Genomic DNA, 25716 nt, shown 5'->3' on the forward strand with positions numbered 1-25716 from the left:
TATTTCTTGACAATTAAATGATTTGTTGTTTACAAAAAAATATAAATAAATGCATGTAAAATGTTAAAATATATATTTTTAGGGCATATAATTTGTCTTTTTGTATATCTGTATGATATTGCAATAATAGGCCTAATGTGTGTTTTTTTACCTTTCCAAAATCCCTAAAATAGCAGACTTACAAGCTCACAAGAGACACATTGTGAGCTTGTAGATTGCCTGTTTTCGCTATGTGTCGAACAATGAAGTATAGGGCTTTAAGTGTGTCCCTACTGTACTTTCCACATAATAGTTGCTCCACATTGCAGTCACTGATTTGGTTCTACTGTACAACATTGAGGATTTCTTGTGGTATTCATGCTCAGAGATAATGTCAAACAGTATAAACACATGACAGGGGGCTTCTATGACGACTACCATTGCATGGCATTTACTGTCATCCGAGAAGAGCTGAGCAATATAATGATAGGTATTACATCAATAGCATGATAATGACACCAGATATCGTCAGGAATTTTGGATGTCATACTATCATAATATGGCATAAGTGTCTTTTTCAAGTTTTAATCACTTAAAGGATCACTGCAGTTGTATTTTCTATTAGCTTGGAATCCCCATCGATGATGTCATTGGTAGGCAGGTTTCTGCAGTATCCATAGCTCACCAATGACACGCACAGTGAGTAGATGCATTGTGCCATCTTATAATGAGCATTAGTGAGGACAAATTATACGAAGATATAAGGATGAAAATAGGCGAAGTGCTCCTTTGAGCCTTATTTTATACTTTCAAGATTTTTTTTGTATTGTAAAAATAGCCAATCTATACAAGCTCACAATGCATCCCATTGTGACACTTTGGGAGCTTGTAGATAGGTTATTTTTGATATTTTTAAAAGATCGTCACAACATCGGTATTGAAGTAAAAAAAATACAATGATATTTATATTTTGTCCAAATATAAGCTAGCTAGCAAGCTAGCTCACACTTAACCCATTAAGACCTGGAACTGTGTCATTTTTAGATTTCAGCTAAAAAGCATTATTTTACACTTTGGGCTATTCAAAAATAGCAGATCTACAAGCTCGTAGCGCGGCACCGAGTGCCGCGCTACGAGCTTGTAGATCTGCTATTTTTGAAAAATCGTGAAAATGTGTGCACATCTTTGAATATATATATATTTTTTAAGCGAACATTTTAACTCAAATCTTTGCTTCTGGGGGTCCCTGGAACAAAATGTTTTGATGGGGGTCCGCGGCTAAATACATATAATTTTGGGGGTCCTTGACATGAAAAAGATTGAGAACCACTGATATAGAAACATACGTTTTTCAGAATACTGTTGAGATTTAGGAGTCATGTAGAATCGGCTTCAGGTCTCAATGGGTCAGGCCAGTCAAACCTCACTGAATGCGACCGCTACCGCACGTGCAGGTGGCGTTGTGGCGAGTTCTACACTGTAACTGTATGTAATTTATGTACAGTATGTACACACACACCACACAGCCAAAGCCTTTTACAGTGTGTACCTCCACGAGACAGAGGGGACGTATTTATAGCAATGAAAACACAGAGCAGCTTGTAGCGGTGCTACACTGCAACGTCAGTGTGTGTAGAACAAAAGATGGTGTCACACATGAGGATGTGACCTCAGACCAGAGAGAGCCACATAGGAAGACAACACTGCATTCTTCTGCCTCTCGCTCATTGCACAGAGCTGTAAAGCCTTCACACCCCTCGTTACGTTGCTCTATGCTGCCTTTACGGACTACGTAGCTTACGCTGTACGTGTGCAAAATGAAAACCGCTGCCATAGGCCTACTGTACATCCTATACAGTATGTCAAAATCTCAAGGCAGGCCTGTATTCATATCTATGCAAAATATCCTCAATGAAATAGTTAGCACTCTTATCACTGTAAACATTTATTTTATTTACTATTACTTACTACTACTACTATTCCAAATCAAGTTTAACCACTTAATCCTTATTTCTTATACGCTCACACATTTGCAGGAATAGCGATAATTATCAATCGTGTTGATTAATGTTACATTTTATCATTTTGAAAAGGTTTGCCTATAATGCCCAAGATATGGACGCCAAGTTCAAAGTCAATTTATATCTATATTGTGTAGGCTACAGGGTGATAAAAACAGAGGTTGCAATAGCGGTGAAGACTGTGGACAGTCAATGATCAGAAAGCCTGCAGGTGATAAACAGAAATTTTAGATTTGACAGAGGCATTGGTGTAACTCTGAGAGTGTACAAATAGAACCAAATATTTGGTTCCATTTGTACACTCTCAGAGTTATGGGTGTCGTGGAAATTAAAAAGTCTGAGAGCCACTGTGCTACACTAAATGGAACAGAGCCTTCATTAGTATCATTGGTAACACCTGTGAAGGAAGTGATAATATGGCTGCTGTGCATAGAGCCTATCGGGAATTGAAGAGTGGACGGGCTATTGGTCAAACGGTTTGTCACTGATCATCCCTGGGGGGGAGGGTGGGGGACGGGGCATACTCTAATTCCACTTCGCATGTGACTCAGCAGCTGCAGCGTGAGCAAACTGCTGACAGACGAGAAAACTGACTACTATATTTAAAACGGTTGTAGACACAGGCTCCCTACTATGATCTGCCTCTCTCAGTGTTTTCCCTATGAGGACACACACACACACACACACACACACACACGCACGCACACACACACACACACACAAAAACACAAAGAACAACAAACATATGCAGCGCGGAACAGGCCTCCCGCCCCCGGAGACGTATTCAGTTTGCTCCGCCTCATTTTCACAGCACAAACAAGTCTAATTTGATAAGGTATGCAATGCATATCAGTGCTATGGAGAGGAAGGCGGAACAGAGTGAGAGAGAGAGACAGAGACAGAGAGAGAGAGAGAGAAACAGGGCCCCCTGAAGGGAGGGACCACACAGACGTTGCAACACACAACTTGGGTGTTTTTTGCGATGAATAACCGAAGCATCCCCTTAAAAACATGTGTTAATACGAGCTTTAAGCCAGTAGTAAGCGAATTCCACTCCAAACAGCAGGTCACGTCCCTCGCTAGATCTTTGAAACGATAATGGCTGCCGCGGGGAGCCCGAGAAGAAACGCTACTGTTACAGAGAGTCAGATATCTATCTAGACAGACACACACACACACGGCTCAAACCACTTGATGTGGTGCGTTTTGGCAGCCATTTTACTCGGAGAATTCACGGAGCTGAACACATGTCAGTCAAGTCCTCTTGACTGCTCAGGAAGGCTAGAGGACCACACATAATGCGTTGGAATTAAAGAAGAAAAGGAAAAAAAAATGCAAGGCACTCGAGAACGTGTCAGTCTGCGTCTCTCAGGCATGCGGCCTTCACGTGACGACAGCTGTTGAGTCGTAGGCATGCTGCAAAACAACAATAACACTTTATCTTTGTTTCGTTTGTTTAAACATCTTAGGAGAGCCCATATATATAAGCACTTAAACCCCATATATATTTAGTTCACTGGGTTCCCCAAGGCTCTATACTAGGCCCCCTCCTTTTTTTCCCCGTCTTCACCAAATCTTCCCTTCATCGAAAATAGCCGATCTACACGCTCACAACTCGTCACAACTTGCAGATCTGCTGTTTTAACCCATTAAGACCTGAGGCAATTCTTTAAAATGTTTTCTAAATCCTAACAGTTTTTTGAAAATAATCTAAACTTTTTTTTCAAGGTTTTTCAAGAATAGCAGATATACAAGCTCATAGCGCGGCACCGAGTGGAACCCATCTGAGACTCCGCTCTCTCTATTTTTGAATAGCCAAAGAAATCTAAAGTGACACAGATGGGTTCCAGGTCTTAATCAGAATAGGCACGATAGAGTTCAAGTGGTTTAGAAACATCTTGCTCCATAGAAATGTCTGTGTGTTATCCAAATGAAAACCAATAAAACTGTGTTTTTTTTGTGTGTGTTGTAATATCCTATGGCATTCATCTGCAATGAATGAAATATGATATTGCACATCTAATGTATCCCGTTTGGAGGTTTATACGGCGACACAAATTGGTATAGTCCACAAATGGGTTATAAAGAGATGACCGCATAAACACACGCACGCACACACATGCAAATCCATCCACACAAAAACAATACACTGACACTTTAACAAGTGCAAACCCTTAAGTGTCTGCAAAGCAGCCCTTGGCACTGAGAGCATTACTCACTGTGTGTGTGTGTGTGTGTGTGTGTGTGTGTGTGTGTGTGTGTGTGTGTGTGTGTGTGTGTGTGTGTGTGTGTGTGTGTGTGTGTGTGTGTGTGTGTGTGTGCGTGCGTGCGTGCGTGCGTGCGTGCGTGCGTGCGTGCGTGCGTGCGTGCGTGCGTGCGTGCGTGCGTGCGTGCGTGCGTGCGTGCGTGTGTGTGTGTGTGCGCGCGTGTGTTTGTGTTTGTATTACTATACTTGCGAGGACCAAGTATAGTGGAATTTGAAGAAATATACATTGTGTCAGGACCGTTTTCCTGGTCCTCACAATGCAAATGACTGTTTTATGGTTAAAAAAACACAAGTTTTTTTAGAGATACGTTAACAATCAGAAAAACATTCAGGTTAGACATTTAGAGGTTAAGGTTTAGGGATTGGAATTAAGAGTTAAACATGATTTATACTTAGTTGCGCGCCAGTGTCATGCACCGAAAAAATCTATAAGCTCACAACGCGTCGTAGCGCGACGCGTTGTGAGCTTGTAGATCTGCTGTTTTTCGGCTTTAGGCTTACGGTTAAAAATATATATATATTTGTAATCGCATTCATAAAATGGCTGTCCTAAAGTGTTGATGTCCTCGCAAGTATAGTAACACAAAGTGTGTGTGTGTCTCTCTCACTCTCTCTCTCTCTCTCTCTCTCTCTCTCTCTCTCTCTCTCTCTGTGGAGTACTCCCCAGGACTGGACTCTGACTCAAAGAGTCAAACCGTGTCCAAATAGCAGCTGTGCACCGTCCACTTCCTGGTCCATAAACACAATCCACAGGGATCCACAATGAATGTAAAGATGGAGTCATTGTAATAAGTTCCACCAGACTCGCTGAACTTACTGCATGCATGCATCTGTGCTCCTACATCCTACTACAGTTTCCAGACAATATAAGTGACAAAGAATGGTCTGGTATAATGTTGTTGATTCATTGCAACACATTGTTTAGTTTTGTTGTATTCAAATAAGAACAGGAATGACCTGTGGTGTTGTTCATGCTGTAGCCTATTAATTGGTTGATTTATTGCCTGATAGATAGACTGCGTATTAAACAACACATTACAACCGAGAAAGCATCTGTGTCATTTTAGATTTTAGCGTTGGTTATTCAAAAAGAGCAGATCTACAAGCTCGCACGTGACGCGCCGTGAGCTTGTACATCTGCGATTTTTGAACCTTTTTTTTTAATCTTGAAAGTGTAAGAACTACTGATTTAGAAGGCATTTGTAAAATCTGCCTCAGGTCTTATTGAGTTACATATCGTTGCTGTCCGGCAGAAACCAACTCCATTTTTCTCCATTAAAAAGTGCTTCTGACAAAACCAGCTAACTCCATTGGATCCTCAAACTTTCTGCTAAACCAGGTAAGTCCACCAAAGGGGGGTGGAGTTAGCTGGTTTTGCTGATTCCAGGCTCCACCCTCTTTTGACCTCCAACCTCATTGTGAGCTTGGAGGTCCATTCAGCTGTTCTTATCAATGATGAACAAAACCTACAAACTGCACTTTTTGTTTTGTTTTTGTCATTTCCTGAAACATTTTGGAGATAGCTGGTTTCTGCCGGACACCAGAAATATGCACATATAATTGTACATATCTGTCAAAAGGGTAAAACACGATACAGCTTGAGACCTTTTTTTCCCTCCATTGTGGTCCTTTAGGAGAAATGGCTGATGCAACAACAGCACCTCTATAACTAGAACATACAGTACGTAACACAGCGATCATTGCAGAGGGTCTGTGATTCTGCACAGTGCCAGTAGCTAACAGATTAATCCATATTAAACACAGGTCATTGCTGCACACACTAAATGTTTGCTGTTTATGCACTGAACGCAAACTTTATATGAGGCAGGAAAATCTTCTAAAACTCGCTCAATAACCACCAGGCACTTTGGATTCCCTTTCCAATCTGTGTTTTTTTATTACAACAGCATTCGGACCAGATGTATTTTCTTTAATATAGGTTTTGCAGTAAAAAAATTAATGGATGACCACATAACAGGTTTGCTAATGAGCACAAAAGCTCCGTTCCTATAGTGGCCCGAAGCCAGCCAAGTTCACAAGGTGAGGTGGCCCCCCAACTTGAAGACACCGGGGGGGGGGGGGGGGGGGGGGGGGGGGGTTGAGGCTCAGGAGAGCAACAAAAAAAAAAGTGTTCAACAAAACCAGGTTCAACTAAATGGCTCTGACGCAACCATCATGGTGATTTAGGGCTTTAATCTCTTGCAGGCAACATTTAAGAAGTCAAACCAAAACAGGGCAATCAAAAAAAAATGTGCCTGTAGCCGTTTCAAACGTGATAGCTTCTTGGCAGAGCGCCTCTCTCTCTCTCTCTCTCTCTCTCTGTGCAGGCAACACAACAGTGAGCAACAACACGGCGAGCGGCGGAGCCGAAGCATCTCGGCTCTCCTTCTTCCGCAGAGCGACTTCAGCATCATCATCCACACACACACACAGGCTGACAGATCCAGCGTCCCTGGCACGATGCTACAAGTCTGATTGCGCACGCCGGTGCGAGCGATAACGCCGCATCGCGTCATCGCCAACCACCACGGACGACAGGAGAAGAATGAAAAGAAAAAAAACCCCACCACGGAGAGAGGGAAAGTGTGTTTGTGTGTGTGTGTGTGTGTGTGTGTGTGTGTGGGATGGGGGTTAGAGAGAGAGAGAGAGAGAGAGAGAGAGAGAGAGAGAGAGAGAGACGAAAACAAAAGGCCTTGGTCTAAGCAGCAGGATCTAAGATTTCTCCCAGCAGTGCTGTTCCATCTACGACTCACACACTGGCAGCGGCCCAGTCAAACATGCCTTTGTGCTGACGTGGGAGAACTATGGGAACATGTCTTTTTTCTCTCTCTCTCTCTCTCTCTCTCTCTCTCTCTCTCTCTCTCTTTTTTTTTTTTTTCCTTAGCCGAGGCAAACTGACATGAGACGTTGAAGCTGTGCTGTGCGCTGGCAGTGGTAATTAAAATGCACCTCAGTGATGCAAACAATAATATAACGTAGGGGGGAAAGTATGGAGCTGACGCTCTCTCTCTCTCATCCAGATTGAGAAGTGTATATATAGGCTACAACCACGGGAATAATAGGCTTTGATTCACGGATCGCCAAAACAAGCAACAGCAAAAAGGGCACAGTGCTCTGAAAACACCCCAAAACATTTACTCCTCCTGCGTGTCTGTATGGGAAACAGGGCACAAAGAAGTGTAGGCAGAGTGGCATCAGTTATAGAAAAAAAGCTTGGAATTTGCAGCCTTTCTCTCCTTCACTTCTTTACTTCTTTACTCCCTCACAGTGCAACTACAGAAAAGACACAGTGAATTACACAGAGTTAATTAATTAACGGCACAGGATTTTGCTGTGTAGGTGCCTCTGTTATGCCTTCCGGGGTGAATATACGATATTAATAATACGATATCTGTTTTCAGCAGATATTCAACTCGCGACACAGCAAAGTGCCTGCTGGTAATTCTATGACTTCCTGCTCCTCTCCAGGGAATTGTGAAACTAGCAATTTCATGACTCATTAGCTATACTGTACACTGCAAGTGCTACTCTTGCTTTAAGGACAATAGCTCTTAATTTGAGCTGTGGTCTTAATTACGTTAAATGGCAGCTTTGCAAACGTCACCAATATACTGTAGAGAGGGAAAAACTAAATATTTTAAGCGTGACATTTACAGGTTTACCACTAATTAAGTAGTGTATTGTGTTACTTTGTTCAAAACCATGTCAGATTATCTTGCTGGACCACTTTCAGGGCCCGGACCCATTGCTTGAGAAAAAAAAAAGCAGTTTTTCAAGCTTATTGATGCAGACAGTGGAATGGAAACACTGCGTAGATTTGGCTTGCTGCGTAGTTATTCAGCATGGAAAGCCTTGCAGAGGGGGTGGGGGTGGGGGGGGGGGGCAGGCCGTGTGACATGAAGGGTGTCTTGTTGCCGTGTGGGATTTCAGCTGTGGCATGGGAACCCTATTATGCGGATCCCCAAAACAGATTGGGTCAAACCGAGAACCCCCCCCCCCCCCCCCACACACACACACACACACACACACACACGCACTGCCAAAACATGAGTCATGGAGGTCCTGTAATTAAATAATTGCCAGGATTATCTAAGCCTCTGACCACCAATGCGTTATCACTTGTTTGTTTGTTCAGTTGGAAACCATAATATTATACAGTTACCATGTGAAAATAACAAGTCATTATTATCTTTCAAGGCCATTGTGCAAAACATGATCAAAACATTACACTGCATGACAATGCAAAGTAACACATTTCATGTGTAGCCTATCCCTGATTTTTTTTTTCTGGTTTACACCTGTCAATGCACGGGGATCTCATTTTAAACAAGCTTAGTGCTTTATGACTGTGAATTTGTACGTCCATGTACTGTTGTTCTCATGTCTTACTAAATAAAGTACATCAATCAATCAATACTGTGAGTATTTTTTTTTTTACATTTCTTTGGCTATTCAAAAATAGCAGATATACAAGCTCATAGCGCGGCACCGAGTGCCGCGCTATGAGCTTGTAGATCTGCTATTTTTTTTTTTTTTATCGTGGAAACCTTTCGGAAATCTTTGAATATATGTTTTAAGACGAACATTTTTAACTCCGATCTGTGCTTCTGGGTGTCCTCTGTGTTAATGTATCCATTTGTAACTCTGAGTGTAAAAATGGAATTCTCAGAGTTACATTAACACCGAGGATTTTCATTTACTGTGAATAAGCAAGGGTATTGCTACGACCATGTGAAGAAGAAGAAGAAGAGAGGCAGAGTAGAGAGGAGGGCTACTGTATCAGAACAAAAGGAGTGGGCTACACAGTATGTGCATGAGTGCTAAGGCTGTGCACGTGTTGTCGAGCCATGTTACTGTGTCAGTGTGTTTTGCAGGCAGGCAGGCAGCAGAGTGCACACACACACACACACAGAGAGAGAACCGGTTTATTGTCTAACTGCTTGTTTTCTTCTCATATTCTTTCGCAATGACACTTGAAAGGGATTTGCGATTGCATTGCACCTTTCAACCCTGCATTTTTTTATCTGATACATTAAGGCAGGCAGCCCATGCATGATAAATCAACCTAGTGAATCATATAATGATATCATCATTACACTTCTCCACCACGATCATCTGTCAGAGAGAAATATAAATTATTCCGGTGGGGCTGGCAGGGGGGAGGGAGGGGAGATGGGGGGTGGGGGGGGGGGGGGTATGTAGGGTGAAGGTTGAGGAGAGGATGCTGTTCCCTCTCTTCTCTTTTGCCATAGCGATCCATCCATGATGAGCAGCGAGCAAGCAGACAAAGGAAGGGTTTGTGAGAGAGCGGCGTGTCACAGCTCGACACAGACACAAAATGCTGTATCACCGCATTAATGGCAGCATCACTCTTACTCTCTAGCAGCTCTCTCTCTCCCGAATGCCTTCTGTTCTGATTCCCGGGGCATTTCATCACAGAGTCCCCCCCAACAACAACACGTGGGGGAACGAATAAAAATTGGACATGAATTGGGATGTGTAACGCAGTCAGTCAGTGTGGCTCTGCTGCTGACGCGTTTGGTCAGTGGCATCGACTCTATATACTGCAGCACTTCTCTTTGACACACAGTGCTGCTTAACATGATATATTCCGCCATGAAAGAGCGATGGAGCAAAGCCAACGTGGGACGGCTGAGAGGCTTGTCTTCACTGTAACAGACTGTAATCGCTCTAAGCCACACTGGTTCCATAAACTTTTTAGCTCGAGACCCATAAGCTCAAGATGAGAAATTTGACGTTTGCCCCGGTACCCAAACTATAGTGAAAATAGCAGATCTACAAGCTCACAACGCGACCGCGTTGTGAGCTTGTAGATCTTTATTTTCAGTACTTCTTAAACATTTGTTTTCTAATTTATGGAATTTATTTGATTTTTATTTATTTTTTATTCATGAAATTCTTTGGCAAATCAATGTTTTCTTTTTTAATTCATGAGAAATGTTTTTTTTTTTTTTAATTAATGTTTTGACATTATTCGTGACCCATAATAATGTGTCCATGACCCACAAATGGGTCCCGACCCAGTGTTTGGGAAACGGTGCTCTAGTCTAAGCCATCCATCCCTCTATTCAACTCCACATTCCCAGCGTCTCTCTCTCTCTCTATATATATATATCTCTCTCTGTGTCTCTCTCTCTCTCTCTCTCTCTCTCTCTCTGAGACTCCGATACGTTTAATTAGGTAGGTTTATGCACAGTAATAAAAGGCATCAATCAATGCAGGGCTGCTGCATAATAACAGTGACAGAGGGGACAGTGACTCACTAAGAGAGCCACCACTGCAGCATCCATTAACAATGACAATGCAAGCTGTTTGTCTCGTTCCCATGCAGCCTAGTGTGCTGTGCGAGACTGTAAATCATCACCAGACCTATTATATCAGCTGTGCAAATGTACGCGCACATTTAAAACATATTATATGGGTATTCGGTGCGACTGGTCCTGGGTTATTAGACTAATATCCGTATTTTTAACAAAATATGCGTTTTGCTTCTTTAAATGGCATCCTCCTCTAAGCGCTAGAGACGATTCCATTGGCTGGATGACCAAATAAGGCTCGTCCTTACACAGCAAATATTTCGCTGATTTTTATGTGATTAATCAGTGCAGTTGTAATAGTGCAATATTATATTATTTAGACTCTTTTTTTTTGGTTAATCGGCTATAGCGGTTGGGAAGCTAAACGTGCAATACATACTTTCTAAGTACTCTTTACATAATTGTTTTAAGGAATAATCGCCCATTTGCTGCATGGCAATAATTTGATTGATTGATTAATTAATTGAATACTTTATTAACAGTTTGCGCAAAAAAGAAAGCACAGAAAGTAGGCTACAGTTCAATACAAAAGGATGCTAAAAGGATTAAACCCAAGAAAGCATGGCTTGTTACCACTGGGGTCCTGTGTATTCAATTCATTAATGCATTATTATTATTAGTATGATTATGATTATATAGCAACAATAGCACCGTGTAGGCTGTATTGATTTATTTCAATAGTCCACATACGTCTAGATGATTTGTGAAGCAGGTTCGGATCGATCTAGGTGAGACATGAGTGCATACATATAGTGGTGGATGGATCACTCACTCGTTCCATACAAAAGGCTCAGACTCAAACAGATCGACCCATGCAGTCAGTGTCGCTGCAATAATAAGTGACAGCTTCTTTTTCTCCGTGCATTTCTTCTCTCCCTCTCCCGGAGCAGACAGACAGAGGCATGCTGCCTGACCCCTTCATCATCACTATAGTACAGTGGTTCTCAACCAGTGGTCCGGGGACCACCAGTGGTCCTTGGAGAAGGGGTTACAGGGGGTCCCCAGACAAATGAATAGTTGGGAACCAAATTGACCCTTATGTGTCTGTAACTCTGAGAGTGTACAAATGGAACCAAATGGACCCTTATATGTCTGTAACTCTGAGAGTGTACAAATGGAACCAAATGGACCCGTTAGGTCCATTTGGTTCCATTTTGTACACTCTCAGAGTTAAATGAACACTGATGATGGTGATACAGTGTAGATTTGTACCCCAAAGAAATCTAAATGGTTGAGTCCCTGGGCATATCTTTTCCAATGGGGGTCCCTGGGCTAATATGTGTCAATGTGGGGGTCCTTGACGCGAAAAAAGGTTGAAAACCACTGCTATAGTACACTGCCTCCTCCTCCTCCTCCTCCACATCCTCTACCATCGGGATCATCGCGATGCATTTCACTCACAAAAACACTTTGCAAAAAAAACACACACACACACACACACACCAACAACAAAACCAAAAAAAAACAAAACACACACTCGCATCGCAGCCTCTCTCTCAGTACAACTGAGTCAGAGCATAACAGGATGTGGCTGACTGTGGCGTTTCTGTTTCACTCTTTAAACCAGAGAGTTCACACCCCAAAACAATACGAGCCTTCACTATTACACACCGCCGATCACCGCTTTCAACATAATATCTATGCATGTGGTTTTTCTATCAGCTTTGTTTTTCATTTCTTCCCTTCTCTCTATATCTCTGTGGTGGACTATAGTGAAAGATAACCCATTGCACACTTATGATGCAAGTTTATAAATAATAGCAGCAATCTAATGACAATCACACACAGGCATATGGTTGGGGATTTGACACAAACACTTGGCGCACATGCATTCATTCCCCAATTAACACGCTCAGTTATTCAACATTGATTTGGTCTTTTTTTTAAAGCACCAAACAACATAATAATGCATGCATTTTTCTTTACCTTTTCCGTTCTATTCTGCTGGTATTCCGCAGCCCCTTTTTCGTCCAGTTTCCCAAATAAGTTGTTCACATGATGATCGCTTCCTAAAGCCCCCCGGCTTTGCAGGGAGAACCACTTTTCTCTCCTTTTTCTTTCCCCTTTTCCACACACACTCGCGTTTATCTCTTCTTGATCGCCAAGAATAGCGTCTGTGATTATAAAGTCTAAATGTCACAGTGTGTGTATGTGTATATGTGTGTGTGTATGTGTGCGTGTGTGCGTGTGAGTGTGTGTGTATGTGTGTGTGTGATGATCCAGTGCAGCGTGTCCGCTCCGTCTCCGCTGTGTGTTACACTCGACTGGAAGGAACGCCTACTCTCAATCGCTACATTGTTGACATTCGGCCGCTGACGTCATGCTCTCCCTCATTCACAACATTACGTTGGCGCCCCCGGGGCAGCGCACTGTATGCGCGCACTCACACATAAATGTGCGCAGTTGTCGTTGGAGAATTGCTCTAGCGAGTATATATATACGTTGCTCCACATCCCTCCTTTTTTTTGGCTTTGCAATAGCTTGCTTGATTGATTGATTGAACACTTGCAGTTTGCAACAACAAAAAGCACAGGAAAGTAGGCCTACAAAAAAAGCACAGGAAAGTAGGCCTACAGTTCAAAACAACAGTGGTTCTCAAACTTTTTTCATGTCAAGGACCCCCAAAATTATATGAATCTGGCCGCGGACCCCCATCTAAAAATATTTTGTTCCAGGGACCCCCAGAAGCAAAGATTTGAGCTACACATGTTCGCTTAAGATATATTCGATTTGCACATATTTTCACAATTTTTCCAAAATAGCAGATCTACAAGTTCATAGCGCGGCACTCGGTGCCGCACTATGTGCGTGTATATCTGCTATTTTTGAATAGCAAAAGTATAAAAGGTTAAAGTGGTTCAAATGATTGTGATGCTATATTAACACATTTTGCTGGGGACCCCCTGGAACCCCCCTAAGGACCCCTGGAGGTCCCCGGACCCCACTTTGAGAACCAATTCAATACAAGGTCTGCCAAGAAAGCACTATGGCTTGTTTCCATTGGGGTCCTGTGTACTCAATTAATCGAAAATGAATCAATCAATCATGTGTAATCAATTAATCGAGCTGCCTATAAGTCTTGTGCATATACGCTGTTAAGGCAATGCAATTATGACATTATGACATCATAAACTTGAGGAACGACGTACAGTTATAGTAGACCAGGGGTCTAAACGTTTTTGACATGAAGGGCCATGTTTTCATTTTCTTGATAGTCAGTGTGACATATCAACATAAGTTTAATTATGACACCACATCAAAATTACATATTCCAACTGATTTTGAATGTCCATAGGCTATACTTAAAGGGATAGTTCACCCACAAAATGATTTTTTTTCTATCGATTAGTCACCCCATGAAGACTGGATATTTTTTTTGTTTTTGTCGCATTCCTAAGCCAAAAATTGGACCGGTAGGCAGTGGTTCCGGTAGAGACACAAAGGAGACTCTTTATGCCTCCTACCGGAACCGCTGCCGGTCATCAAATTATTAGCTTTTTGGGTGAACTATCCCTTTAACAATCGTGATGTAATGATCATTAGACTCAGGCTTTGACTTTTTACAGGGGCCAGTTCCGAATTGCAGCCACCTGTAAGTGCTCTTTTAGAGCGGTTTTAAAGGAGAGTAAAGATTCACACATTTTTATGACTGTTGGTAGGGCATTCCACATTTTTGGTGGCATAGAACACATTTAACCCCTCGTTTGAGCCGAATCTGTGTTGAACGTGATTTGTGGAGCTCCCTCTGTGTTTGTGGACGTCTTAAACGTTTTTGATGTAGTTTGACAGGTACATAGTGGGTGTCTTTGTGGTGTAGTGTATATTGTAGACCAGGCCCATAACAAGTTTATTTTAGCAATCAATCAATATAGAGGTCCAGCATGACCATGCCACAGTATTTGCCCAAGTCCACCTCATGTTTGATGTGGTCGTTCAACTAGAGAAGACATGTGTCAGTGGAATGGGATGTTCTGAAGCCAGATTGGAATTCGTAAATTAGTTTTTTTCCAGCAAGATACTTTTCAACCTTTTCATAAACTATTTTTTCCATAACTTCCGAGATGGAACTATAAGAATAGAAATAGGGCGGTAGTTGCCGGGGTCTATATTTGCTTCCTTCTTTGTACAGAGGGGTTACTCTCGCTAGTTTTAAATCTTGGGGGACGCGTCCCTGTTTGATGGAGAGGATTATTATGTGGGCAATGATTGGAGCAATGGAGGCGGCTGAGTCTCTGAGAAATTTGGAGGGGATATTGTCATGGCCAGTGGCCTCGTTTTGTTGTAGGGCGCTCAATGTTTAAAACACATCATCAGTTGTCACCATGGTGAGTTTAAAACTATGCGTACACCTAGTTTTTTGTAGAATGTGGATGTGCTTTACACCATAAAGCCCAGAGTGAGAGGGCAGTTTGTTAACCAGTGTTGTGGCTATGGTTGTAAAGAAGATGATTAAGTGATTAGCCACATCCAGCTTGTCTGTAATAAGAGTGTCATCCGAAATAACGATGATGTTTGTAAACATCAACAACGTCAACAACAAGGCTGCAGTTTCTGACTGCAGCCTTGTTGGTTGTTAAGTAACTTCCAAAGCTCACGTGGTTTGTTTACTTTGTCAACTTTATCGTCGAGGTAGTTTTTTTTGGCAGATCTGGTCATGGCAGTTAACTTATTTTTTAGCTTATTGCTCTGTGGGTTTTGAGATCCTTGTTGAAGCATTTGGCGAGCTTAGACTTACTTTAGACTTACATTTTTGAACTTCAGAGCATTTTTTATCTCTGACGTAGCATACATTGACCTGTATACCACCTATTGAGAAATACACTACAATGTCAGAAAGCTGCAGAGATCGAGGTAAATTGCATATTATCAAGACAAGTTCAAGCCAAAAATGCAAATGCACCCCAGTAGGAGAATGCCAAAAATGTACATTTTCCGGAGAAACAGGATAACGGCTTAAAACATGATCTATGTATGAAGGTATAGCATGTTTCGCTCAGAATCATCTCACATAATGATATGGACAAGTGAAGCCTCACTGGAAATATTTTCATTTCTTAATGTAAAACTCTTCCCTCAAGGCGTGTGCATGTAATTAAGAATTATCATTCACATGCAGACAGCAGAATCTGTTTTTCCTCATGTATTCACTGCACACTCCAACATTCTCCTTCTTGGCATTCAGGGAGCTACTGACTATGCCAACTTATGTACCGTGTATACCTTCATGTTCTTTTTTTCTGACACCAAACAAGCATTTTGTTTATTACATAAAATTAGCATAGATAGAAACAGGGGGGAGAATTGCACAAAAATGTGTGTGTGTGTGTGTGTGTGTGTGTGTGTGTGTGTGTGTGTGTGTGTGTGTGGTAGCGGGTGATAAACATCACATATTGCCTTTTTTTTTATGTCTACAGCTGTTGAAATATGGAGCATGAAATACATTTACACATACAGGATGCCAGGATCTCTCTGATGCATCTATACCTTATGCAGTGTGTAGAGACTTGGGTTGGAGCTTACAGGCATGGATAAGAATATATCAGAGAATGTAATTATATTATAGCAAAACTGTTGACAAAATCTATATTTTGAAATGACTATGAACTACTGTATAAAGAAAATCTTCTGTAAACACATCACAACACTCTCTGTCTCTCTCTCTCTCTCTCTCTCACACACACACACACAACTGCACAGCATTACAGATAAAGAGCCTTGTTATCTTCTGAGAAAGATCAAAAAAAAAAAAAAAGGATGAGCAAAACCATACCTAAATGATTACATAACCTAATCTATAGCACTGCATATCCTCATTGAAAGACGGTATTGATTGTAACACACGCCGTTTCTCCATGGCCTGTGTATAATCATTTATACAGCACATGTTCTTCAATCAAAAGGATGCTTTGCGTAGCCAGCGTTACAGCTGTCAGAAGTAGAATAAATAGGTGCTGGAACAACATATTTTGACAATACATATCATTGTGGGTGGTCCTTGACATGGAAACGTTGAAGCAGTGATATAGTAGTCTGGGAGGGTTAGCGTCGGAGCTTGGACAGCAGGGGCGCGGCCACTGCGTTGTGATTCAAATCAACAGCCAATGAAGAAAAGGGGGCGGGATCCACATGCAGTGGGTGATGTATCTAAATAGGATCGACGGGAAGCAATTTCCCCTTGAGAAATTTCGGCCGCCATTGTTGTGTACTGCTGTTTGCCTCTCGTCGGACTTTTTAGACGAGTTGCACAGCTCTCAGACCGGTAAGAGGCGTGTCCGCTCAGATTCAGAGCGTGACGTACATCCCGCCCACAAATACCAGGGCTGTGGCCCAGAAGTTCCTCGCCAGAGCTGGCGAAAACTTCTGGGAACTCAGATTAGTGATATAGCAACATACTGTTGCTAGGATTTAGAAAACATGTTTAGATTTGTATTTGGCCGCAGACCCCCATCTCAAAATATGTTTTTTTCCAGGGCCCCCCCAGAAGCAAAGATTTCAGTTGGAGAAGATTTGCACACATTTTCATGATTTTTCAAAAAAATATAGTGTGGCATATAGTTGTATATCTGCTATTTTTGAATAGCTAAAGAAATCTAAAAATGACACAGATGCTTTCCCGGATTGAATGCGTTATGTAATCTAGCCCATTGGTTCTCAAAGTGGGGTCCGGGGACCCCCAGGGGTCCTTGAGGAAGTTCCAGGGGGTCCCCAGCTAAATGATGGATAGTTAGGAACCAAATGGACCCTTACAGGTTTGTAACTCTAACGGGTCCATTTGGTTCCATTTGTACACTCTCAGAGTTAAATTAGCATTGATTTTACAATATAAATTGGGGTCCCAGAGTTAGAAATGCCATTGAATGGGGGTCTAACCGTAGCCTAATGCATGTCAAACTGGGGGTCCTTGAAATTAAAATGGTTGAGAATCACTAATCTAGCCCCCAGAGCTGGGGATGGAGGTGGTGCTGCGTCAGTAGTGGATTATAGTCATATTATCTGATAGGGGTATACAGTATGTGAGCAGGGGACACGCTTTAAGTCAAGAGTTCACAACCTTTTCTGCACCAGGGCCCACTTGAAAATCTCAAAGTGTGTTCGCGGCCCACCCACCTGACCACCACTTAACACGGCAGCCGAAAGTATATAGTCAGATGGGTGGGCATTTTCAGAGCATGTTTGTGTTGTGGCTTGGATCAGTGGAAAGATATTGAGTTCCTATTTATCGTTATGGCAACGAAAACTCCTTTTTCAAAGTTGTAAAGAAAAAATTCCATGAATTATTTTTTACTTAACTTAAAAAATATATATATATATTAATGTTACATTATCAGTGTTTTGCCAATTAGTTGGGGGCCCACTTGTGATATCCTCATGGCCCACCAGTGGGCCCAGGCCCACAGGTTGAGAATCACTGCCTTAAGTCTTTTGTCTCAGAGGTACTTACTTACTACTTATGCAGGCAATGTCGTGGCCGTGTTCAGAATGCACCGAATGCATGAGGAGAATTTAATTACAGAGCAGAGAGCATGGGAGCACACACACACACACACACACACACACACACACACACACACACACACACACACACACACACACACACACACACACACACACACACACACACACACTCTTGTGGTGCACACAGACACACACAATTGCACACGTTCACAAAGACAGACATGTGCACAAACCGAACGCACACAAAGTTGGTATTACTATGCTTGTGAGGACATGAAAAGTTTAACAGCAATTTTACGAATGCCATTTTAGGCTAGATTTTACACGCTGCAATGCGCTGTGAGCTTGTAGATCAGGTATTTTCGGTGCAGCAACACCGACACGCAACTTTTAGTATAAATTAGGTTCTCAACTCAAAATCTAACCCCAACCTGAAACCTTTGATCAATGTAAGCCTAACAAAAACAAACATAAAAACAACAAGTTATCTCTGTCCTCACATTGTTTATTTCTCAATTTACACTTAACATTTGGCCCTCACAAGTAGGCTATACAAGTACACACGCACAAGCACACAGCGTGCGTGTGTGTGTGTGTGTGTGTGTATGTCACACACATAAAGAAAAGCAGGGTGCAGTGGCATTCCTGGACTCAATGACCTCCCTCCGCCTGCCTCCAGGCCTTATGGGAGAACGCACAGGCTGACCAGAGAGAGGAGGGTGAAAGGAGGGGAGCAGGGTGGGTGGGAGGGGCCAAGGTGGGGTGAAAGAGTCTTCAGTGGGATGGCACCGCGGCGTTGGCTCGTTTTTCTTCCCGCCCACACTGTGGACAAACACTGTGTTTTTATGTTCAGGAAGTCTAATTAGAGTTAATAAAAGCAGCATGTGAAATGTCTGCTGCACCAAAGTCAGAAGGAGGAAGCTCCTCCGCGCTACGGGTTAGACTAGGTCAGTGGTTCTCGAAAAAACCTTTTCATGTCAAGGACCCCCCCTAATTGAAATGTATTTGGCCTTGCACCCCCTTCTGAAAATATTTTGTGCTCAGGGCAGGGACCTCCATACAAGATTTACAAGCTCATAGCGCGGCACTCGGTGCCGCGCTACGAGCTTGTAGATCTGCTATTTTTGAAAAATAATAGCCAAAGTGTAAATATTTTCAAATAGCAGACGTATATTGGGTTAAAGTGGTTAAAACTGTTATTTTGATGCTATAGCAACATATTTAGCTGGGGACCCCCTGGTGGTCCCCGGACCGCACTTTGAGAACCACTGCCATATAAGTGAAACTGTGATGACCTTTCAGTCTGAGGACACGGGGAGAGTACATTAACGTTGCTCAACAGATAATGGAATGTTATTGTGTAGCTGTTTTGGATGAGAGCGAACAGGACGAAGTGCATTCTCTGGATACCGGAGAGCCAGATATTACTCATAAATAACTGGTTATTATCTATAACCAGATACATATGGTTTTTCGTATTCAATAAATCTTCCAAACATTTTCCTCCTTGGCCATTATAATGCGTTTGTGGTTGTTGTACAATGTACCCGATTGCGCAAATTCAGCACAGTCAGATCACTGACGCTAGCACTTCTGCAACTTGAGAAGAAGTACGAATTTCCATAACATTGTTCCTAGAAAAGAATTTACACATCCGACACGAGAGAGCCAGACACCCACACACACACACACACACACACACACACACACACACACACACACACACACACACACAAACACATGCAATTAAGTTTAGAGTGAAATCCAACATTAGATATTTTTTCCATGTCTACTTTTTTAATGTACAAGGGTCTTCATATACAGTACAGAGCATGGTTCATTTCACCTGGGGCAGCCCATAGAACTATAGCTTAAGAAATGTGTGGTATTCAAACAAACCGAGAAGCAAAAGTCGTTAGTCTTGATTGAATTCCAAATGGTTGACTTTTTTGGTGAGACAAAGGTTTTTCTGGTAGCAGGCTAGCGATGTCATTTACAGTTTAAATTCAGAACAGTTTAGTACATTCAGGCTGCAAACAACCCAGCCACATGTAATATCCTGCTTCTACTCAAACAGATGACTCACATCAAAAGTGTTCGAAGCCAAGTCCAAAAAGAAAAAAAAGGGAAAAAACAGAAAAGAAAAAGGGCCCCTGTGTAAAACGAGTGGCAGAAAGTCAGTCAGTCTCCCCCCCCCCCTCCCCTCTCTGAGATGCAAGACAGAATGACTCATTTCAAAGTGATTCGTCTGAGGTTTTTGCGGTTTTGCAAGCGATAGGACTCGGAGCCAAAGAAACTTCCACGAATTTGCTGGCTAAGGGAGGAGCGGCAAGCCCAGGCAGAGGCACAAAGACGTAAATGCCGAGAGCTCTGTTGTCAGCCGGCGAGCCAGCTAGTGGGACCCCGATCCAAATGCCTTTGATTACATCAATTACTGCAGCTTCGACAGCGCCTCGGGGACCGTCCACAAACCGCCATTCATAACAACGGGCCTACACACACACACACACACACAGACGACGAACCCTCACCCCGGCTCGAGTTACCTTCAGGACGGGTCACCATTCTTTTCCCTTTTCCGCCTGAAAGGATACAAACCGACATGTTGTGGTTCATTCAGTACGTGGGAATATAGAAGCGAAGAGACACAAATGTCCACGCGGACGCAGACAGCTGATGTTGTCATACACGGAAACCACACACGTTGTTTGTGCAATCGTCACCTTCACGTTCACAGACCCAGACAGAGATGCACACACACAATAGGCTCTATGCACAGCAGCCATATTGTGAAGAAATGCACAGGTGTCGCCAATGATACTAATGAAGGCTCTGTTCCGGGGTAATTTCTCCATTCTGACATCTCGCCACTCCGACTAGTGGCTTCCGCGTGCGGTTAGCGTTTGGGTTAGGTATAGGGTTCGTTAACGTCGGAAAGGCGACATGCACCCCTCTGTTCCATTCAGGTCAAACAGAGTCAGGGTGCTGATATTGTGCACGTTGGCTCACTGGAAACACTTTGCTACACCAGTGGGTCTAAAATTGGGTTACATGTCGCCTTTCCAACATGTCGCCTTTCCAACGTTAACTAACCCTATACCTAACCCTAACCGCACGCGGAAGCCACTTGTCGGAGTAGTGAGATGTCGGAATGGAAGGCGGTTACCCTAAAATTGGGGTCCAGGGACCCTCATGGTTCCTTGGGGGGGGGGGGGTTCCAAATGGCCCCTTACAGGTGTGTAACTCTGAGTGTACATTTGTACACTCTCAGAGTTATGGGGGTTGTGGAAATTGAAAAATCTGAGAACCACTGTGCAACACCAAATGGAACAGAGCCTTCATTAGTATCATTGGTAACATCTGTGAAGGAAGTGATAATATGGCTGCTGTGCATTCACAGAACCAGACAAAGATGCACACACACACACACACACACACAGTTTCATGCACGCTAAAAAAAGAGACAGGATCATACAATCACACACACACATGCACATGTATGCATGCCATGCACGCATATGGACACCCAGCAGCATCCTGACAGAAGGTCAAGTACATGACAATCACAGAACACTATGTCCCGTGTTCTAGCGTTGTGGAACGTCACAGGTGCCAGGACGTTCCTGGAACTCGTTTTAGGATTACGGTTCGGGGTGCCCCGGTAGCTCACCTGGTAGAACACGTACCATATGAAGAAGGAAGGCTAAGTCCCTTCCTGCAGCTTTGGGCCCTTTGAGTAGCGACAAGAACGGAAAGGAGGGAGAGAGAGAGAGAGAAAGAGGGAATGTCTTGCGGCACTTTGTCTCACAAAATCACCTTAAAAAAAAAAGGAGGACTACTGTTTGCTTGGGTGGCTTGGAAGTAACTTAAGGTCAGCCCTGGCCTCCGGCTGGCCACAATACTCATCTGGCAGTGAGGTTTAGTTATTTTGCAGCTCTCTCTCTCCCTCAGTACCTCAGAGACCGAAAGAAAAATGCCACAACATCCGCAGCTGACAGGTTGTTATTGTATGTTTGTCGTGTGTACGAATGTCTCTGTGCGTGCGTGTGTGTGTGTGTGTGTGTGTGTGTGTGTGTGTGTGTGTGTGTGTGTGTGTGTGTGTGTGTGTGTGTGTGTGTGTGTGTGTGTGTGTGTGTGTGTGTGTGTGTGTGTGTGTGTGTGTGTGCACGTGGGCGGCGAGTTGGGGAGTTGGAGGCATTGCGGAGTTCAAACTGAACTGAGAATGACAAGCCAATTCAATTCCACAATAAACAAGCCTGAATCACCCTCACAGATTACTACCAACAAAGGCATAGCGGAAGAGAGACCAAACAAACCATCAGAGAGCTTTGTTTATTGGCAGGTTTTGGCTACTGATCTGGAAATCTGGCTCCTATGAGCTGTACATGTGCGCCGTGGAATCAAATCTGACACAACAAATAGATATTCATAGTCATAATAAGATTAGCAGTTCTGTGTGGCGTAAATGTATTTTCTCCCATGTTGGATTATTTTTGGGGGTTTACAATCTCTCTCTCTCTCTCACTCTATTTATACAGTGTATATTCACATGCACACACACACACACACACACACACACACACACACACACACACACACACACACACACACACACACACACACACACACACACACACACACACACACACACACACACACACACACACACACACACACACACACACACGTTTGTATTACTATACTTGTGAGGACATCAACATTTTAGGAAGCCGATTTTATGATTGATGTAAGATTTTCTTGGGGCATTTTTAACCGCAAGTCTAAAGCCGGAAAATAGCCGATCTACAAGCACGTTGTGAGCTTCTAGATCGGCTATTTTCCGGGTGTTTGACATCGCCGCACAACTAAGTATAAAATAGGGGAAAATCTAACCCCAACCCCCTAAACCTAAACTCTAAATATCCAATCCTAAACCTAACACCAACCTGAATCTTTTTTCTAATTGTAAACATATTCTTTTCAACCATGAAATAACGATTTCTCTTGTGAGGACCAACTAACAACATCCTTTACAACATCTATTGCTCATATTCTACTATTCTTGTGGGGACGTTTGGTCCTCATAAGTATAGTACTACAAACACACAAACACACACACACACAATTTGTTTTCCTTATAGGTCGTTAAACAGAAGCTTTGGCTTTACGTGTCTAAACCCCCCCCCCTTGCATATAGGGGGAAGTGTGGGAGAACCTGGATCTGCCTACTATAAGCCGCTTGCCCCCACGTCTAAACAGGTTAAAATCCTTTAAGACAGCCCTCATCAGCACAGAGACACTGACAGTTCCTCTGTCACTCTGCTGATGAACCCAGTAAACAAACACAGTGAGCGAGGGAGGGAGGGAGGAAGGGAGGAAGGGAGGGGGAGAGGTGTGGTGAGAGAGATGAGTCATCACTTCTGGGGCTCAGTATGTGTGTGTGTGTGTGTGTGTCTCTCTCTCTCTCTCTTTGTTGCTCTTTGCCCTCTCTTTTTCTCTCCTCACTCTCTCTCTCTCCCTCCCTCCCTCCGTTTCACCTCATTCAGTCTGCTACACATCCGCTGCCCCCCCCCCCACCCCCCCCCCCCGAAGGTCCTCATCACCACCAGGCATACTTCAGCAATTACCTTTTTCGCCCACACGCTGTCAGTCACATGGGCCTGGTAATAACAGGCTGTCGCCTCTGCCATCCCGCCGTGCAAAAAAAAAAAACTCACTTACTTGCCAGCACTCTACAGCCTAGCTCAGCCTCTCTCTCTCTCTCTCTCTGTACTTCGACTTCTTCCTCACGTACATACTGTATATATGTACATACTGTAGGCTATGCACATGCACGTATGCATACACAAACTCCCCTCTCCCTTCTTTCCTATCACATACTGTACTGTACTGTATGTAACATACATTCGTCTAGCAAATATTTAGCACCAGAATCTTTGAAGCTAATTAAAGGTAGGTTAAGTGATATTTTTTGGGGTCATTTATATGTTTTTGTTAAAAAGGTTAAAGTTCTATATTCTGATAGTAATCATTGCTACAGAGCGTTTGTTCGATCACAGGGGTCTCTCCAGCTCTTTAGTAAACAGAATATAGTACATTTTCAGGTAGGTGACAAAATGTAAGCCAATCAGGAGAGAGCACTGAAAATGCATTTTCTGTTTAATAAAGAGCTGGAGAGACATGGGAGACTCCTTTTACTGAACAAACACTCTATAGCGATGAGTACTATCACAATATAGAGCTATTTAACACTTATTTTAACCAAAGTAAATCACTTACCCTACCTTTTAAGCTTATACAAGTTGTTTTTGTCTTTTACTCCCCTGAGTTTCATTCAGCCTTGTTGCTGTTGAATTTCCCCTCCGGGGAAAGGTTTATCTTATAAACATAATTTATTTGATAGTATAGGTACCGTATATCTCTCTCTACATTTTTCTCTCATACACAAACATGTGCATGCACGCCAAACACGACCCCCCACATTATGCAAATTCTGCGCATAGTCGCATACAAAATAGATGTACTCTCTACATTATGAATTATCGCGTTGATGTGGATTCATTCGTATAGCTTCTGGAGTAAACACAGGTATCCGAGTTGTAAGGAAAACCTACAATAGGCTTTTGTGTCGTCTCTCTGCTCTTGTTTCTCTTGGTCGTCCTGAACCTGAGGGCATCTAGAACAGCGGTTCTCAAACCTTTTCATTTGAAGGTCTCCCCTTAACCCTGACAGTATACAAATGGAACCAAATGGACCCGTTAGGGTCCATTTGGTTCCATTTGTATACTGTCAGAGTTACAGACTTGTAAGGGTCAATTTAGAACCCCTAAATGGAACCCAGAGAGTCACTAGAACCCACTTTGAGAACCACTGATTATTCACGAATGGCCGTGCAAGGTGGAAGACACCTCATCGCTTTTCTCAGTGATTTCACAGCATGATGCAATGGTTTGTCACACACACACACACACACACACACACACACACACACACACACACACACACACACACACACAGCAGAGGCAGGTGAACGGCGAGAGCAAATATCATTTCACGTCAAGAGCCTTATTTCCCAGAATTCCAGCTGCTATTCATACAATGGCGTATGATGCTCAGGAGACACCTTTTATGCATCCGTGCATCTCGGTGTCTTTTAAAGTGGAGTGGGAATTGAATCATTGCATTGTACTGTACATCACCTCTTGGCTGCATAGAGAGCTTCATCCTTTTTTGCTCCGGTGGTGTCCACGTCTAACTGTGAGGACTGGACAGCATCGCTCCTTTTCATGGACTGATGAAAGGAACAGAATAAGGAACAGAATAGATAGGATCACAACAGAACATCCCATGGATGTTGACCAAAAAAAAAAGCATTTTGGATGACAGATAATGAAAAGTCTAGAGTATAATTATATATTCTATTTCTACAATTTGAACTTACTTCACTTGTTTATTTGGGAAGGAAAGAACAGGAATGAACACAGCAACAAACCTACATACAGTAGGCCTACAATAGAGTGGGAATGCAGTGTAAATATGTCGGAGTTAGCAATGATGCAAACGTTCATCCGGAGTCCCAAACATATAACAATAAAACAACATCTGACAAGTTTGGTTGTGGATGTCCTCTGGGGCTGTCATTACTGAAAATTAAACA

At 42.9% G+C, this 25716-nt stretch overlaps 1 protein-coding gene across 1 annotated transcript in view; it reads right to left on the bottom strand.

The window, feature by feature from the left end:
- The window catches only part of bach2b (BTB and CNC homology 1, basic leucine zipper transcription factor 2b), a 161722-nt gene extending 148910 nt beyond the window's left edge, over positions 1–12812 (bottom strand). Inside the window, exon 1 of the mRNA XM_084083174.1 lies at positions 12531–12812. The gene's annotated coding sequence lies outside the window, so the exon portion shown is untranslated. The remainder of the gene's footprint in view (positions 1–12530) is intronic.
- Between the last annotated feature and the right edge of the window lie 12904 nt (positions 12813–25716).

This window comes from Gymnoscopelus microlampas (assembly GCF_963454915.1).
Source record: "Gymnoscopelus microlampas genome assembly, chromosome: 16".
Lineage (NCBI taxonomy): Eukaryota > Metazoa > Chordata > Actinopteri > Myctophiformes > Myctophidae > Gymnoscopelus > Gymnoscopelus microlampas.